The sequence below is a fragment of the Charadrius vociferus genome, unplaced genomic scaffold, assembly GCF_000708025.1.
Source record: "Charadrius vociferus isolate BGI_N301 unplaced genomic scaffold, ASM70802v2 scaffold363, whole genome shotgun sequence".
In the NCBI taxonomy this organism is placed as follows: domain Eukaryota; kingdom Metazoa; phylum Chordata; class Aves; order Charadriiformes; family Charadriidae; genus Charadrius; species Charadrius vociferus.
In genome coordinates this window covers 1,924,416-1,933,590 of record NW_009647942.1, presented here as the reverse complement: position 1 = coordinate 1,933,590, position 9,175 = coordinate 1,924,416, and positions in this window count along the sequence as shown.

The following is a 9,175-nucleotide window of genomic DNA, read 5'->3' as shown; positions in this document are numbered from 1 at the left end:
TGAAATAAAGTGGACATTTTCTTCTATTGCGCAGTGTGTAACAGACAGAAAATTGGAATACTATAAAGAACTCGTATAGCTGCTGCTGTGGTGATTTATTCCTTCACTGCTCCCATATGTTCTCACTTCAACTGGCTAATTATTTAAGAGCTATGAAGAAATTGCCTGAGCTACTTTTTCGTAAGGAAAAGGCCCCAATTCAGACCTCCTCTCATGAGGAATGTTACAGAAGGAGCCAACCCTCCTGACTTCTCAGTGAAGAGAGACAGAGCACATTTTCAGACTGCAGTTTAGATCTTAGCCGGACTAAACACTATGCAGAGGTGGCCCTCTTTCTTCATCTACACAAACATAGGAAAGCTCATTTTTAGACACAGAAATTTAAATAAATTTCTTCCATTAAATTTCCTCTTCCCACAAAGAAAAAAAAAATCACTATTTTTGGTGATACTCCAACAAAACCACATTTAAATTTGATTTCTATATAAGACTAAGCATCTGTATTAAATGTGCATTCATATATATATATACACATATGCTATGTCTAAAACACTGTAATATAACTGTATCTCTAGTGTAGAGAGTTTAAGTAATACAAGCCAGAAGAGAGATGAATAATGAGAAGAAATTCAGAAGGGAATAGCTTTGAGAGCAATTCATAGGTTGTACAGCCCAAGGGACTGTTATGATCATCTCCTCTGATTTTCTGCACAAAGAACATAGATTTTTTCACATAGTAAAAACCTCAATCAAGCCCAATGAATTGCAGCTGAAGTACAGCATATTTTTCAGCAAGACATTCTGTCTTGATTTAAAGAACTAAATTTATGGAGAAGCTCCTACATCCTCTACCCAATGATGCAATTGCTTATCTACGCTCTTTAGATAGTATTTCCCCTTAACTTCTTCTAGTATTAATTTCCAACCATTAAATCATGTTATGACTCTGCTTCATTCTTTAGTAGTGTTTGCCATTATCATTATTTGCAACTCTTAATTTTTGCCACCTACAAATGCACGGCACCAGTGATTTTGAATTTTTAGAGCATTAGTGAGAATGTTGGCTAGTGTTATGTGAGAACTGGTACAAACAGAAGGGTACCACATACACATTAATTCAAATCATAGACAATAAAGATGGTTTGGGGTCAGCATGATATTAAAAATATTAATAATTCTAGTATTATTATTAATGTGGGAACAAGAATACAGTATGACCTAAACTATGAATTTAAAGTTTTTGTCATGCATGCAGTACTTATAAAACTTTATTTTCAGTATCAAATAAATTCTTGGTTTTATTAAAAAAAACTCCAAACACAAAGTTTTGTTTGGTAGAAACCTTTCTGTTCTTCCCTTGGCTACATAAGTTAGTCCAATATAAAATACTGTCTCCTTGTACAAATCTTTCCTCTCACAAAACAAAGCCAAAAAGGACAAAACAGAGAAGTTTTCAAGCTTCATTAGTATTTCAATATTGTTCCTGTTCTGTAGCCCATGGCTGATTTTCAGAGTCAGAGAGATTTTTGAAAAATGATGCATAACGTATTTATTTCCTCTGGCTACTTGTGAAATCTTATTTTAATGACCGTGCATACTAGAATTATTACCACTATATTTCACGATTTCAGTAGAAGAGATTAATCCTTTGAGCTCTTTCTATTTAAAATGGTTTTAACTTCCAAGGAGCTGCCTGTGATTGCCTTATCATTTTCTCTTCAAAACTCAGGGACTCTCTGGTGGTTTTACGTCAGTATTCTTAGTTCATTTCTTGCACTAAGATTGCCAATCCTGAAACAACTGTCAAGACCATTCAAGCAAAATTGCAAATTTTCATTTCAAGGTTTAGAAGCTAAGCTGTTCTTTCTTTTATTACTTTACAACATGATGATACATGCTGTGTTATGCAAGAAACTGGTATGAATACCGAAGTACTTCATTCCCGCTTTTTAATCTGTTTTCCCTTTTCCCCTTACGTGAAAAACTTGTACTATTTCTACCTCTTTCTCAAAAGTAACAAGGTCTAAAAAGAATAAAACTATGAAGGTTTTGATTTTTTTTTTCCAATTCCACCAAAATTCTTAAATTTGGGAAAACACTTATCATCTTCAGCTAATGAGTACTTCGTAAATCCAAATCACTAGTAGAGTATGCCTCTTGGATAAGAAGCAGCAATGCTTTGAAGCAGATGTATAATAAAATACTGTTACCTTTATATCTTTTCACCCAAATATGTGGAGTTACTCTCATTTTCTTTGCAACCTAATTTTGCTTATCTCTCTTCCACCAAGCTCTCAGCCCCTCTTTTGCTAAATCTAAGCCTTCCCAACCCTCTCACTGGTGAAACGGGTGGCTCAGCCACCAGTATTACTGCAGGAGCACTCAGTCACTTTTCTGCTAAAAGTCAAGCTGGAAGAATACTGTTACTAGAAATCCAACTGCAATATCTTAGTTATACTCACCACTCTTGTTTACGCTTGCTCTCATTCAAACAAGAGCATACACAAACCACAGAAACAGCAATATAAAAATTCAAGTACTAAAGAACAGTTAAGGAGATACGACATAGACATACCTCTAAAGTGGCAAATGTAATTCCTCTTTAAGAAAATGAAAACATGATTTTGATACAACTCACTTGAATAATAACTATAATGTATTATACTGAAAATATTTTTTGAAATGATAACTATGCAACACACTGCAAGGCCAACTCAATTTATATTCTATCCTGTATTTGTCATTCACCTTACACTACCTGAACTCATTCTACCACTAATCCTTTTCTACAGAAATTGTATTAATAGGATTTCAATACTGAAAATATGCGGAACACTAAAAAAGAAGGGAAGGCGGCTGTTTTCAGTTTAAGTGTACATTTCAACTGCTATGCAGAGAACCTCAGAAAAGGATTAAGAAGCAAACAGTGAAACTTAATTACCTTCTAATATACATTTGGATCAAAGAGAAATTAATTGAGAGGGAAATGGGGTTGAACAGCATGGTAAAGGCTTTGCTATCCTCAAGAAATACCAACAAAAACTAATCCTTCAAACAGACACAAATGACATGAAAAAGGCACTAAGAGAAGCCAGGGGTAAACTTAAATTAGATATAGAGATCCAACGAGACACCACAAAAGGAATTTCAAAAAGTGCTGGTGATGGAGCTGGATAGTCAAAGACAAGACTAGAGCAAAACAAAACCCCAACCAAACCCTGCAGCAGTCCGTCATGAAGATCATCAGAGAACAAATGTATGCTCTCAAGATAAACTGTAGATGCCAATTAGCACACAGCTTGATGTGTTCTAACACCTGAAAATATCTGCTGAAGATAATCCATCAACATTTCTGTGTAGTATTGTGTCTCCATTCTTTTTAAACCCATAGGAGGAGTTAAAAATTCACTTCTAAATAGGTTTTTTGACCAAAAAACAGAAAGGGCCAAGGACAAGATTGATGCCAGTGGCATGCCAAATGCAATGTCTCCATGCTGAATAATTCTTCTGAGAAACTTTGTTTAGAACAATGGATCAAACAGGAGGAGAAAGACTGCCCAGGGAATGACCTAAAGGGAAAATACCTTTTATAGACTTTTATAGGTCTGGAGGTTTCCAACACTGAAGAAGGTTCAAGGATCTACACACAAATTAATCAGAGGTTGTTATAAACAACAGGTCAGAGCAGGTCAGTATCAGCAGTTACAGCAGCAGCAGGACAACCAAAAAGTAACTAATGCTGAGAAATACTTCTCCCCATGTCTGTTACATTTCCTGAAATTTGAGACAAAGTTGTCCATTAGGACCAAAATGAGCAAAACTGAGAGGTTGAACCGAAGGACCTAAATCTGCTCAAATCTGTTCAATTCTGTCTCAGAGTTACAAGATGCTTTGTTTCTGGTACTTTCTCTGAACAATTCAGTAATACAAACTTTGAAAAGAAGAAAAAAAGTGAGGCCACTTAGCAAGATGAGTATGGCTGCTCTAAAAAGAAACCTAAGGGACCTGAGAGCACTATGCACTATCATATTACATGCCCAAAACTGGTTTTGTATTCCAGTTAATTACAGATGATACTTCAAGAAGAAAAAAAAAAAGCCACAGTGTAGATTCAGAAGCAAAGCTCCAGACACCCATCTTTTACATTGTTTTATTTCATGTCCAGTTTTTAGATTAAAGCAATAGTAGACAGTTTTGCTATTTGTTATGACTTTGGAAAAAGAAGTGGTTCTGTGTCTGTTCCAAGAAATTGCCTACTCTTACTGACATTAGAGAAATGGTATTGCCTACTTCCTCATCAAGCCACAGTACTAAGCGGGTCTTCTGGCACTTCTCAAGAGCTACCAATAACTTGAGAAGGTCTTTTAGCCTCAGGAAAAATCAACTAATGCTACAATGATTTTTCACTGTATCTTGTTCAGCTAGCAAGTTAAATGTGAAGTTTAGAAACGGATTTGAATTGTATAATTCAAAGAAAAGAAATTTCTATCAGCAATGAACAGAAGAGAACTGTCATGGCTCAAAGCCAAATATGCATTGATTTATTTCTCCGTGTTTGAAGCTCTGTCATGCTGCAATGCTATGTTTAAACCTTCGCTGTATGTACTGGAAGCATAATAAGGTGAAACTTCAAGGAACTAGAAGTATGTTGGAAAGACGACCTGTTGCTTTTGCCCACTTCCCTGTCTTCTACCCAAGACTTCCACTTACAAAGCATCCTTCCTCCTCGGAGTCATTTATGCCTCAACTGCAAGTTGCATCAGGCTCCAGGGAAGAGCAGTTTCATCCCCTGGACTGCTGGTGAGCAAGCTGTCCTTGGACAGAGTGCTGTTCCAGGCTATGTCCAACAGACAGCGTCAGATTATCAATTGAGGTTGTGACACTGATAAAAATAAAACTAAAACCTTTCACCTAAAAATGCATGAAATGTAAACATGAGCAGTGTTACTAATATTTTAGTGAATGACAGCTTTTGAAAACTACCCACATTGATCACTCTTCTAGAAGGAGAAACAAGACACAAAGACTTTTACCCAGAGACAGCACATATTTATTTATGCTCTTTTCTGTTTCAGTCTTCTTTCACTGTTACTGAATACTGAGTGCAAGTGTGCACAATTCCATACATGTGCACTAGCAGCATGTTTTTGGCAAGTCCACTCTTATTTTCAAAATCTTGTTCAATTCACGTGCAATAGAGAAGTCCACTTACAGAGAAAAAGATACAAAATGCTATGATGATTGCCCGTCTGCAGTGATGACTCCTCCTGGCCATTACTCTCTCATGTTGATTCCTTCCCCCTAGTTTCATCTCCAGTTTTCTGGAGGAAAATTACACTGCACTGCAAAGCTGTTGTGACTATATGATTTGATGGTCCATGTTTAACCTCTTTCAAGCTAGCTATTAGCTGTCCCTCTTCTTTAACTTCCCTTTGTTCCTTCTTCCATGGTTCTACATGATTCCTTCTCCCATTTATCTTACTTTGCCTCATATCTTTTTGCCACTAAGCTCTGTACCCTCTGGGATTACTGTCTTCCCTAGTCTAAGTGGCTCTGTCTGTTTCCACTACCCTTCTCTTTTTGCACAGAATACTTCCTTGGCAACTTCACTCCTTTTCCTCAATTTCATTTTAAAGAACTGCTTCTTCCATGGTGTTTACAGTAAAGTAGATGGATACAATGGCTCAGTAGAAAGGCATGTGCATGGACCAAACAGAAACAGTGATCAGCCACCACAGAAAGCCCTGTGTGCCACATTCAGAAGCACTTCCACCAGTTGGTTAAAGCAGTAACCATGTGTGCAGAAACTAATGCTTCAACATGGAAGCATCTCATTTGAATTCAGTTTAATTTTTTTTCTTATTGATTTAAAGCAAACAAAAAAAATGCATAGAGAGAGACGTAGTCTTGTTAGCTTGTAGAGTAAGTCAGTTTAAACCACACCTTGCAGTTGCAGCTACACTACAGTGTGTTGCTGACACAGCGATGTAAGCATGAAAAAGCACACTCCCTAGCTTACACAACCTTATCAGCGAACACTCCTGGTGTGAGTGCAGCTAAGTTAGCAGGGGACTGCTGTTGTCAGCTTAGTTAATTCTGTTTAGCATCAATCTATACTTCCCCATGCATCATCAGAAAAGCTTATTTTCCCAAAATACACTGCACCTCCACAGAAACGTCTACCTCTATAACTGTACCAGTGCAGCAATATTAGCAGAAGCTCTGGAACAGATGAGCTGAAAAACAATTTGGTATAACTGAATGTCCACTGAAACACATGTATGTATATATATATCTTACCAGCTATCACCCTAAATTAACATCTCAGTGTCTACTTGGTTCAAAATATCGCTAGTGCAAGCTACAACATTCCTAATTTTGATCAGCCAAGAACATGGTTACATTTCTACATTTTAGAACATACAGAAACCTCCTGAGCACCCTCAATAATATTTACCGACTGTATGCAGTGACTTGATTCTGAAAAATGCCCAAGAAAAATAAAAGCAAAGAAAAAAGAGAAGGCCCACAGCCCATAAACCTCTCATTAACTCAGTGTATTATCCGCCCATGCTGGCAACAGACCTCTTCCTAACTATAAATTTTTGCATACAACTTTGCATGAAACAAAACAAATACTGCAGTAGGCCTTTTGATATTTCTTCTTGCTCTGAAGTCACAAAAATTCCCATGCAAGTGGTAACTGAAATATTACTGCAAGTTTATACTGCAATCCCAGGAGGGCAGATTTTAGTTACTATAGTTGCGTGGACTTTAAAAGAGCTAGTTTGTATATTTGAAGCAGTGTAACTACAGTTAAGCACAACTCAACACTAATCAATTTCCCAAGTGCTTCTTTAGATTCTTGGGAGTGTTTGAAGACTATGCTAATCAGCTACAGTAGGCGAGTCCCAGTGGTGACTGCAGTGTTGTTATACTCCTTGAATGACAGCACATGAGCACTGGCATATCTCCTTCTCAAACGCAATAAAGAGGTTGACTGCTGAATCTGTGTATGCCCTCAGCTATCCACGTTACAGTTCTGTAACCAAAAAAGTTAAACAGGAACACTGCTAAAATACATGTTCAGTTCATCTTCTCCTTCCAAGTACTGTATAGCCATGAACTTACCTTTCTATTATACTATATTCATGCTGTTTTACAAGTCCTTTTCAAGGACACACTCTTTGCGGTCAGATCACCTTAAGTGATGGGCATAAAGAATTGTACCTAAATTATCCGATGGGGTCTTGAAAGGTTCCTCCTTCCAAATCCCTTCCATCTCCAGAACCCTGGCAACACAGGCTTGTGCATAAAATAAAACACAGAATAAGGAAAAACATACAAAAGTGAATGGAAAGGGAAAGAAACTAATGTCCTTGCCTTCTTGAAAGTCAACAACAGAGAAGGCCCCGTCCAGTTCTGGATCACTTCAGTCCAAGGGTCTAAACTGGCAGCAGCTCTCCACAGTAGCACTGACAGAGATTTTGTGACTGCGTACTTCCAGTTCTTCTCGATACAAATGTAGTGCCAATTGCAGGTCAGACTTATTCATGTGAAAAAATCTATGCAACAGTTATTTGTTTCCAGTATAAAATTCTGCACCACACTAAAACCTGAAGCACAAGGTGACATGCACTGAATGTAATGAAAACTAAATAATACAGTTAACTTTGTACTGACTTTATTATGTAATGCAATAAAACCTCCACTTCTAAAATGAACCAGAAGTTCCACATGGCTGCACCAGACTGACACGAAAGTTAAATGGCGTTACTTCAGGATTCAGGTCAACTTTTACAAGGATGACAGATGGCTTAGGCTATCTAGGCTGAAACTAATTAAAGTTTCCCTTTGACAAATATCAACAACAAACGAATAAAAAGAACATAAATATAGTTTCGACATCCATATTAATGCTAATGATAGACTGTATCTTTTATGGATTTCTTGACTTACAAACAAAAAGTACCTCATTTTTGTATTCTAACAGCAACAAGTCTAATTTAAATGTATCTAGCTAAGAACGAGTGAAGTTTAGCTAAGAGACATAGCCCATATTACATTATGTTTCTTGTGTATTCTAATAAAACTGCTAATACTCAAGGTCATGATGTGTTAAAAAAGCTTGCAGGTCCAGAATCTGTAAGAGGGATCCTATTTAAAGGTCACAAGTAGAGAAGAGGGTACTACCAGTAGCATATTTATCTATAAGTAGCATTGAAATTACTGGGATGTGCAACTTTCACTCGAGGACTGTGACCTAGCAAGATCTGCGAAACATTTCAGTCAGTTCTCAGAAGGTAACTGCTAAAGTAAATCCAAAAGCAGGCAGAAAACTTCATTTTTTAAAAATTCTTAATAAATAACATCCACATGAAATACATACTAAAGAACACGTGTTGCAGGTCAGGTCTTACACTACATTCCAGTTTTTGAATTAATTATGGCAGGATGTTCCCTGAACAATCTTTGACATATTAAATTAGTCTTGCATTAGGATGCAGCAAACACCTCTGTAAGTCAGCATTGCTTTCTCAGGAGCCATACTCCAGAGAGTAACATAAAACCATGCCTATTTTATTTGCACAAGTGATGTATCCTTGAATCAGAATTGCTGCAGCTCCACAGATATGTATAAAGACCCTCAATCTTGTATCATCTCAAAGCAAGTAAGTGAAGTGGATACAATGATTGAATGAGTCCTATCTTCAGGAGAACTTTAAAGCCAAGAAAAATTGAAGCCCCCCCCGCCCAAGGTTATTAGGTAAATAATTGAAAAACAAAAAAAAAAAGGGAAAAGTCTGATATATTTTGTTACAAAACCACGTTAGAGCTAATCTGTTTGAAATCTGTCATCTTCAGTTAATGTCTCCTTCCATCAACACAGCGAGTTTTGCATTTCTTCCTAAAGACTACTCTGATTTACCCTTTACGGTTAAATAAAAAAGGATTAAAACCTGAAAACATCACACCCGGAGCACCATGTAAAGTACCGGGTAAAACCTGACTTTATAGGAATGCTTTAGCTAATCACAGAGAGGAACCAAGCGCGGCTCTCTGTACCATTACAGGCTGGCACCCTACACACCGCCACAAGGCCAGGGAACGGAAGGGAAGGGAGAGGCTCAGTCTGCGTTTACGCAGCGGCGACAAGGCGCGGCGACAAGGCCCG